We start from the raw sequence: 9,840 nt of genomic DNA on the forward strand, positions 1-9,840 counted from the left end.
TATCAATATGTTTTATTTCCCAACTAGATTATACATTCTTCATAGGTAGAGATATCTTTTTCGATTTCTTGACAGCAACTTCAAATTTAATAAATTTTCAATCACATTCTCCTGATTGAGAACCACCTAAGTGCCAGCATAGAAACCAATGGCTTTTCTAGTATGAGCAAAAACAGCACAGAGCAAGAAATGTTTTTGGGGATTTAGAAGCATAACTAGAATAAAAAGTGTTGATCATTTTAAAATATTGTAAAGCTAAAGCTTTAAAGCTCACTCCATTTCTTTAATTTGTTCAAAAATATCACTTTAGAGTAACACTTGTTATCGACTTTGACCTGCTTGGTGGAGAAAGTAGAAGAAGAAGAGGATAATAAGATGCTATTTCATGACACATCTATTACAGTAATTCATTTATAGTACGGAACCTTTGCCAATGATAAATGCATGTTACTGTGGTGCAATTATGAATGTACCTTGGCTTTTCAACAATAAAGCTGCCAAAAGGTTGCAAAATGCACTAGGGAGAAAGAAATTTTAGTTGAAGAACTGAAATAACCAAGAAGTACATTTTTTTTAAAAAAATGTCTATATTGTTTCTGTAAAGAGATTTTTTTCCCCCAGTGTTAATGATGATTCTGTGGTAACAAAGCACATTTTCCATTTAGTATTCTATCAACTTCACATACACTTGACTTTGTACACGTGCTGCCTTCTAAAATTATCTTCATATAGAAAACATTCACAGTGTTACCTATTACCAAAACATAAATCTATCCAAGAAAATGATGCCATTTACAACTTTGGAATTCCCTGCAAGAGCATGATTGCACTGGGAAAAGGAACCCCATGGAGGCTGGAGCTAAGACTCTAGGAAAAACAATCCTATGGTGCTTCTCCTTGAGTCCTAGCCTCTACCTCTACTGCTTTGGCCATATGTCAATACAGAGAAGGAATGCTAGTTTTCTTTCCTTTTGGAGGAGGTCATGGAGAGGACGTGACCACTGACTGACCTGCAAGCTAAACCCAGGCAATCAGAGGCTCCTCACTCCCTCCTTTGTCCTTGGAATGCATCTTCTCCTTACCATTCCCACACACTAGATATGGGTCCAAGGATGCGGTCTTAAAAGAGTAAGGTGTTTTCGAGACCATCTGGACTGAATATGAAACTGAACCCAGTGAAAGGTCTGTATAAACTTTGAAGATTCTGGCTGGCTGGTGTGGATATCTATTTGTCTTCCAGGCACCCAAGACAAGGTGTGGAAGTAAGTTCCCTGGAATGGTTATTCTGAAGTAATCTGCCTCGTCCTTCTGTCTCTCCTTGCCCTCCATGTCGCGGTGAAGGATGGGGAGGGGGGCTTGGCAGTTTCAGATGTCACCTGGGGAACTCCCCAGTGTGTGAACCAACATTTTCTCCAGCAGAATGTCGTGTGAGGGCATATAAGATGTAATGTAGGGACATGAGTGAAAGTAAAATGAGAATAAAGGAATCTGAGTTTATGTCCAAAGACACAGGACACAGGAAACTCCCAGTCCCTTGCAGGAGGCCAAGGGAGTAGCATAGTGGATTTCCCCATCCCCTCCGTGCCATGACCATCATTCATCACATGTTTATGAATACTGTCCAGTGATTACAGAGATAGATTGAGTCAGCCTGGCACCAGCAAGACAGACCAGTTACTCAGAGCACACCCACAGAAAAGCAGTATCCACATGTTGTTCCAAAAAAGGGATCATAACTTCGCTGACCATCAATGTGAGTGCTCTATGATGCCTTTCCTTCACGAGATCGATCGCTGTTTCAGTGAGCTCACCCACCTAATCAGGTGAGGATCTCTTACTGATACTTCACAAACTCTTCATCAATTACTCTTCATCAATGTTTAGGTAATTTAGGGATATTTTGGGGTGGTGATATTGAATCTGTTCTGTTGTGAAATTCCAAGTCTCTCCATATTGGAGAACTGCTGCTCAGAAACCATTGTTATTTTAATAGGCTAACAGGAGTGAGAGAAAGGAATTCTAACCCCCCCAAAAGAGATCAGATGGTACATCAAACCTTTTCCATCTCTTGATTTATCCTATCGTTCCTTTAATCTGAATACTTTCTCTGTTCATCATGGCTTTCTCAATGCTATTTATCTTTTAAGGCTCTAACCATGTGTTCTTAAAGCACACTGCTTGGGTCATTTCTGTCGCAGTCACCTGGGGTATTGGCTAGAAATGCAGACCCACTGCATAAATCACAATCTCTAGGGATGGTCCAGAAATCTAAATTTTAACGAGCTCCCCAGGCATCTTTCAAGCATGCAGAAGTTTGCGAAACACCATTCTACTCAAATACCGTGAAGTCTTTTTCATTCCGCCAGAAAACCAATGTACTTTATCTATCTTTGAAATTTCTAAAAAAAGTTTGCTTTTGTATCCTTCCTGTAACATTTATAATATTCTGTCTTATATTATAGTTTTTCATAACATAATGATCAGTGCACTTGTTTTATTCCCTCTATAATAGGGATAAGCTTCTTGCAGACTAGGCCTGTGTATCTCAGAGCATCTGGCATGGAGCTTTGCTTCAAGCAGGTGCTCAATTCTTATCTCTAAGAATGCATGAAATGTTACCTCCAGGCCTTTCCCCTCCTCTTCTGTCAGTGCACTGTGAATATAAGCTACAGTATAACTCCAAAATGCTTGTACCATATTAAAATAAATGAACTGCTTAGAAAACCTCTTGCTTGAACTAAGCTTAGTTCACAGAATTTGGTCCCAGATAAATAGTTGACTCAGGCTTTTTTGTTCTCTGTAAATCTCCTTATCAGCAGAAGGTTTATTTTTGCAACGCACGGCTCAATATAGTGGAAAGTAGTCACTTGAATCAAGAACTGAAGAACGATTCATGGCTTGGGTCATAAAAATTACCTATATGTCTGTCACCGGTGAATAATTTATGATATCCTCAAGTACAGTTTGAATTTTCCAAAGGTTAAATATGGATGCACATTTTTAGAGTGCGTGTGTTTGTTTAGGATATGTCAAGCTACAAAAAGGGCATTTTCCTAAAATGCCACTTTTTAATTTCTACACAATCTGAGTGGATGAAGGAAGCATTCTCAAATTGAAGATTGGAAGCATGGCTTCAACTTCAGTTGTTCAACGGCAATTACGAGGTGTGTTCCCTGGTACCTGGGTTTTCTGAAATCAGGATATCACCTAACCCCTTTAAACATGTGTTGCTATAGAATTAAATGACTTGAGTGATTTATTTTGCTTTCTAATATTGGTAAGCTTGATGCTTTTCCTTCTCTTTTGCAAGTCAGATAAAATTCAGTAAAACACATACACACAAAATATAACTGAGGTACCGATTTGAAAAAAAAAAACTTGCATAAATAACCTTATTGTGGTAACCATTTTGCAATAAAAACGTGTATCCTATCATCAAGTTGTACACCTAAACTTACACAATGTTGTTTATCAATTATATTTCAGTAAAGCTGAGAAATAAAGCTTAGCAGAGAGAGGATAGATTTCTCTAAGCCTGTTATAAATATTGTAGGAACCTTAATTATCATTCAATACTGCATTTAAATAAGGCATTAAATAAGTATTAGTGCAATTATATTAATAAATAACACTAGAGCTGACATCAAAATCACATCCATCATAGAAAAGATATCACAAATTTATAGTTTTACAGGGGTTGAGTAGATACACTTTTACAGGGATGGAGAAGATACCCTTGAATATTTTATAGATGTATGCCTTTCTCAAATGATAGGGAAGGAAAACATTTTAGGGAGAAAACATGTTAGGCACGAAAACTACAAAAGTCCCAGGCTCAAATAAAAGGTGAACACAGTATTTTGAATACAAAAGAAAAGTCACTTATTAACATGCTGTCAGAAAGTAATAGACATGCAGAAAAATAAACTGTCAAATGTGAGCATGTGCACATTTTAAAATATAAAGACTCCCACAATCAGATACCCTCTGAAGAATTCCAAGAAAGCTGACTCTCCCCTAATCAACTCAATTGGCTATTTTCTCTATCCCAACAGTGTTCGCCATCCAACCTTACCTGGGTCATTTGCATGACCCAGGCCTAAATGGGGCAGAATTCCTACAGAACATTTCCAAGTGTGTCTCCTGGCTTCCTGTCTTCTCCCTGCCTCCCCTCCAACTCTAAGATTCCATCCTACACACCTCTGCTAAAATGATTCTTTTCAAACAGTTTTCATCAAGTCACTCCTCTGCTTGAACATTTAGAGTAATTTTCCATAAGTTGTTATATAAAATCCCAACTTGTCTTACAATAACATCTTTCACCAACCGGACTACCCCTTCCTCTAACCAAACAAATATTCAACACTCTCAGAAACATGTGAGCCTCTGCACCTTGCATAACTTGCTTGCTAATTTTGGAAAAATTCTGAAAGATTTTCCAAAAGGATCACCAGATGCCCTTTCAAAGGAATGCTGGATGTTATCTAGGCTACTCTTCAAGGATTATTTTATTTTGTGGGGTGTGTACCTTTGATTGTCTTCAGCCGGTGTATTTTGTGCTTTTATGGAGATAAAGATGGACATTTAGAGGGCAGATGGCAATGAATGGATGAGACATCATGGTATTTCCTGTCCACAGCAATGCAGACAAGTCTTGATCATGGCAGTGTAGAGAGTTGGATGTTGTTAAAAGATCATTAATGAGGGAACTAGAAGGGTATTATAAGATGTTCAAAGGAACTCAAAGAACTACACATACCTAAAGCCATCAGGAACGTTGATATGAATTTCTTAGATGAAAAATTGCCAAGCTGATCAATATCCACCAGCAGTAATCAACCAGGTCTCCAGCAAAACAACTTACATTTCTATGGACAAGTATCTTGCTTTACTTTCGAATATTCTATAATTGGTTGGAAACTGTTCTAGGCACTGGAGATATAGGAATAAAGAAAACAAAATGCCTGCTTCCTTGGAGCTTATATTCTAGCTTGTATGTGTGTGGTTAGAATCAGATATTAAATACATAAATATATAATATGACCTTTAGAGATATGTGCTATATCAATGAAGAAATCCAAACCAGGATAATAATGCTAAGTAATGTAGAGTACTAATTTCTGTGGAGTTATCAGGAATGGTCTCTGCTAAGGTGATATTTCATTAGAAATCTGAAGGAAGAAAGGGAGTATATCATGAGGCTCTGGGCTGTATATACGTATTTTTCTCTCCCTTCAATTCCCATAGCCTCATAATACATGTGGAATCATGTTATACGATATATATATAGAATACTAAGTGCAAAGGCCCTGAGACAGGAGTCAGAATAGAATGAGTCCCAGGGAGAGAAGTCCTGAAGAGTGACCCAGAGTGAAGGGTTGGAAGTTGGAAGGCAGGTATGGGGAGACCAAGATGAAACATTTTGTCCTTTTTCAGGACTTTTTTTTTTTTTTTTTTTACTTTAAGAGAAATGGAGAATTTGAACTGGAGAGTTTGAACAAAGGTGGAACATGATCTGACATGGGAAACAAACATTTTGGCTGTGATGAGGTAAACAGTTTAAAGTTGTCTAGGGTAAAGCAGGGAGACAACACAGGAAGTGTTACAGGTTGCATTCTGTCCCCACAAAGGCCATGTTGAAGTTCTTACCAGCCCCTCATCCAGATACTTGTAAATATGACTTACTTTGTAAATAGAGTCTTTGCAGATTTCATCAAGTTAGCGTATGGTCATACTGGATCAGGACGGTCTAATCCAATGCCTGGTGTACTTATAAGAAGGAAATTGGGGCATATATAGGGAGAGGGCCATATGATAACAGATAGATATTGGACTTATGTTGTCTAATTCAAGGAATTCCAGCAACCATACAAGCTAGGAAGAGATAAGATTCTAGATCCTCTCCTGAAATATTCAGAGCACAGCCCTAATAACACTGATTTTAGACTGTAAGCCTATATAAATGAGAGAATGAATTTCTCTTGTTTTCAATGACTCAGTTTGTGGCACTGTTTTTTATGGAAGCCCTAGGAAACATGTACAGAAAGATATGGTCATTAATTCATGTGAGAGATGATGGTGCTGGTCAGCTTGGTACTAGTGGTAGTCATTATGATGTCAGCACACAGGGTCTGAGGACCCAGAGAGGGGCCTGCAGGACCAGCCAAAAAAGTCCTTCGCTTCATACAGGATGGAAATCAAACATGAGCAAGCAGGAGGAGAAAGCAGACTTTATTAAAGGTGGAGCAGGTACGTACGGACTGAGTGTCTTGGAGACTGAGAAAGGAAAGGAGGGGGTCTCATCTTTGTTTGGGGTCTGTGGGCTTTTATTGGCAATTGTAGTCTGGTGCACATGTCCTCTCAAGCATTCAGGAATTGGTCAGATCAAGGACAAGATCCAGGGGCCCATCATAAGTCACTTATTCCCTGAAGCCAGGGGTTTTGGTGTTGAGATGCCTACTGCTGGTGGTCTGGATATATGTGTGATAGCTTCATCTGATCAAGCTCAACTGGTCCTTCTTTAGATGTTACCTATTCTAGAGAAATCATTAAACCCTTGTCCCTTACCAGGAGGACATGCTCTATTTGCATTCTGAGGCACATGTAGAGTGGAGTGGGGTGGGAGTGCAGATCCTAGCAACGATAGATGCCAGATAAGAAGCAAAGGGCGGGGGGAACCTAGCTTTTTCTCTCATGGGGTCCCTTGAGTTTCCTTGTCTCAATAAGGGGGAACTAGTTCTATCTTTAAAAAGATAAAATCAACAGGATTTGCTGATGCACATGTGGTCTGATGAAGAAGAATTAGAAGTAATTCAAGAACAAATGCAGCCTATTATTCTTAAGAATTGAACTCAGGAAAAGTTGGTAGCCATATTTCTTAACTACAATGACATATACCTAGGATAGTTATTTTACTGCAAATTTGCAGTAGAGACCAAGCCTAGAAGGGCCACTTGTAATGAGCATTATCCATTATTGAGCTCATTTTAGGTACTAAGCTTTTAATATACTTTGTGTCATTTAATGCTCCGGAGACACCTGAATAGTGGGTATTATTACCCTCATTTTACTAATAATTACCCTCATTTCACCCATAGATGTTTTGTATGCACTCAAGGTAATATTAAAAGAAAGGTTGAAACTCAGATTTTCCTGACATCAGCATCAACTTCTATTAAAAAATGAACTATAAGGAATAAAACAATGTTTCTGAGAAATTTGGATGCTAAATAGAATGTTTCCTTTTATTTATTGTTTGGCTTAAGATGCCTTTAGTATATTCTTTGAATGCATGGAATACTCCTACTCTTATGTTTTTGTATCTTTATGGAAACTAATTTGCTGGTAGTTGTCCAGGTATACATACACACTCAAAGAATACCTGCCGGATTTAAACAAATTTACGAGGCGCCCCTTGTTGGTATTGAAGACTGTGATTTTTGTAATTTTCATTATTCAATGTGGTGTCACCTGCTTATAAGGTGGCTAAGTCATAGTTCATTACATTTGTATAATACTTTGTAATGTACCAAAGATTCTCACACTGGTCCCAATAACACTGACAAAGTAAAGAATGGTTCTGTTATCTGTGCTGCATATGAAATCACCCTAAAATTCAATAGCCAAAAGCAATCTAATCACTTTTAATGATCTCTCGTGGATCTGGGGGCAAACTGAGGGCAGGTGATTCTCACCTGGGGTGTCTCCTGCAGTTGCAATCAGACTTGGCTGTGTCTTCCATGTGCAGAGTTGGTATGGGCTGCAATCCTACCTGGGCTATTGCCTTAAACCTCCTATACATAGCCTTTCCCTCACACATGGAGGGCAGGCTCCCTGTGAGAGCATCCAAAGAGATAAGTAGAAGGGGAATGGTTTTTAAGGACTAGACCTGGAAACTGGAACCCTGTCACTTCTGTTGGAACCCTGTCATCTCTATTGAATTCTGTTGGCCAATTGCAGAGCTTAGTTGTAGGAGGAACATAAACACTACCTCTCAAGGAAGGGGTTGTGAGCTCTAGAATCACACTGAAAGCTGCCACTAGAGGAAAAACTTAATTGCATTTTATAATGAAAAAGGTGAGAGTTGAAAAAAGGAATCTTGTCTAAGATCCCAAAGTGAAATAGTGTTGTAGTTGAGACTGGAACCAAATTTTCCTAGTTGTTACACTTTCACTCATAAAAACAGTGGAGTAGAGTTTTGGAGAACTAGGTATCTGGAGTCAGACTGAGTATGAATTTTTGATCTTTCTAGCTCTGCCACGAGAAAGTAACTTGACCTCTCTTGCCTTAGTGTTGTCATCTGTGAAATGACTTAATAATAGTAACTAACATAGGAAATGGAGAGGATTAACTGAGCATATATACATTAAAACCCCACAATGATGCCTGGAATAGAGTAAGCACTCAATAAAAACTACTGTTATTATACTTTTTACATCTGCCTGGCAGTATTTATGGAGTAATTTGGTAATTTTGTGGCCTAAGTTTAGCACACATGGATGAAATGTATGACAAATGGCCGGTTTAAAATGTGATGTGATGGCTGTTATTCCAAGTGGTTAGTTCCCTTTGTTCTGTGCTTTCATTTCACTGAATCAGACCTCAATTATTATATTTCCTGCATTGCATAGAAATAATCCTTTTATCCATTTGTCTCCCTACTAGTGTGTCAACACATGGAGGGCAAGACTATTTTTGTTCATCTTTGAGTCTTTGTGACTTTCCCAGAATCTGGTATATAGTAGGAGTTCAATACATTGGTGAAATAGATACACAGAAGGACAATATACTGAGCTGAGAAACAGAAATAAGGGAAAGCCATTACTTTCTGTAAGGATTTTCCTTCGTGGACTTTCAGGATTACCACATTCTGGAAATTTCAGAGCAAGGACAAGGGAAGGAAGTACAGATTGGAATAATAACTAAACAATCCAATTATTTCAACACTTATTCATTTATTCATTCACCAAAGACATTAATTTCTTTTTTATCTCCTTACAAACCTATTAATTTTCAATTACTTTTATTTTAGCGATAATTCATTATGAATTATACAGTCCAGCCACTCTGGTTCAGGTAGGACTCAGAAGAATTCTTATACTCGAGAAAAAAGAAATGCTTTACCTTTCGAACTCGTTATCAGGTCTGGTAAATGTTAAATCTGCAGTCATGTTTTAATACCCCAAGAGAACAAAAGAACTGTCCTGCTCTATGTATTTAGTGATTTAAATGTATTTTTAAATTTGTATTTTGTTTTAATTTATAATAGCATTTATCTTTCCCATGATGTCAGTAATCCCTTGAGAAATAGCAGAATGATTCAGAATTCCAATACCTGGAGTCACTAGGAGAAAAAAAAAATATATATATTATAATATATATATAATATAATTTAATAATAAAATATATAATTTATATATGTATATATATATATATATATATACATATATATATATAATAAGACTCTAAAATCCCCCAGATTGGTAACTGAATGAATGAGATTTTGATGCAAAGGTAAAGGTAAGTCTGTTGACACATTTCAGTGCTGCCCTTTTTGAAATGTATGGGAGAGTCCTGCCTTGTTGCATATTACATAAGGTGGCCATTAAACACAGATTATTTTTCAAAAGAGAGACAGAGATTAATGAATAAAACCATAGTGAGGCATTAAATGAGTCTGGTGAGCAAGCTCACATAAAGAAACAACAAAAATATTCATGAAATAAGAATAATTGCAAAGTGATTATTGAATGATGAATTTGAGAAGAAGGACCTTATCTAAAGCCAGATATTATTGTAGTGAACATTTTTAAAAATAATACTTTAAGCAATTTTTTGACA

This window comes from Mustela putorius, unplaced genomic scaffold (assembly GCF_011764305.1).
Source record: "Mustela putorius furo isolate JIRA1106 unplaced genomic scaffold, ASM1176430v1.1 tig00537227_pilon_pilon_pilon, whole genome shotgun sequence".
NCBI lineage: Eukaryota > Metazoa > Chordata > Mammalia > Carnivora > Mustelidae > Mustela > Mustela putorius.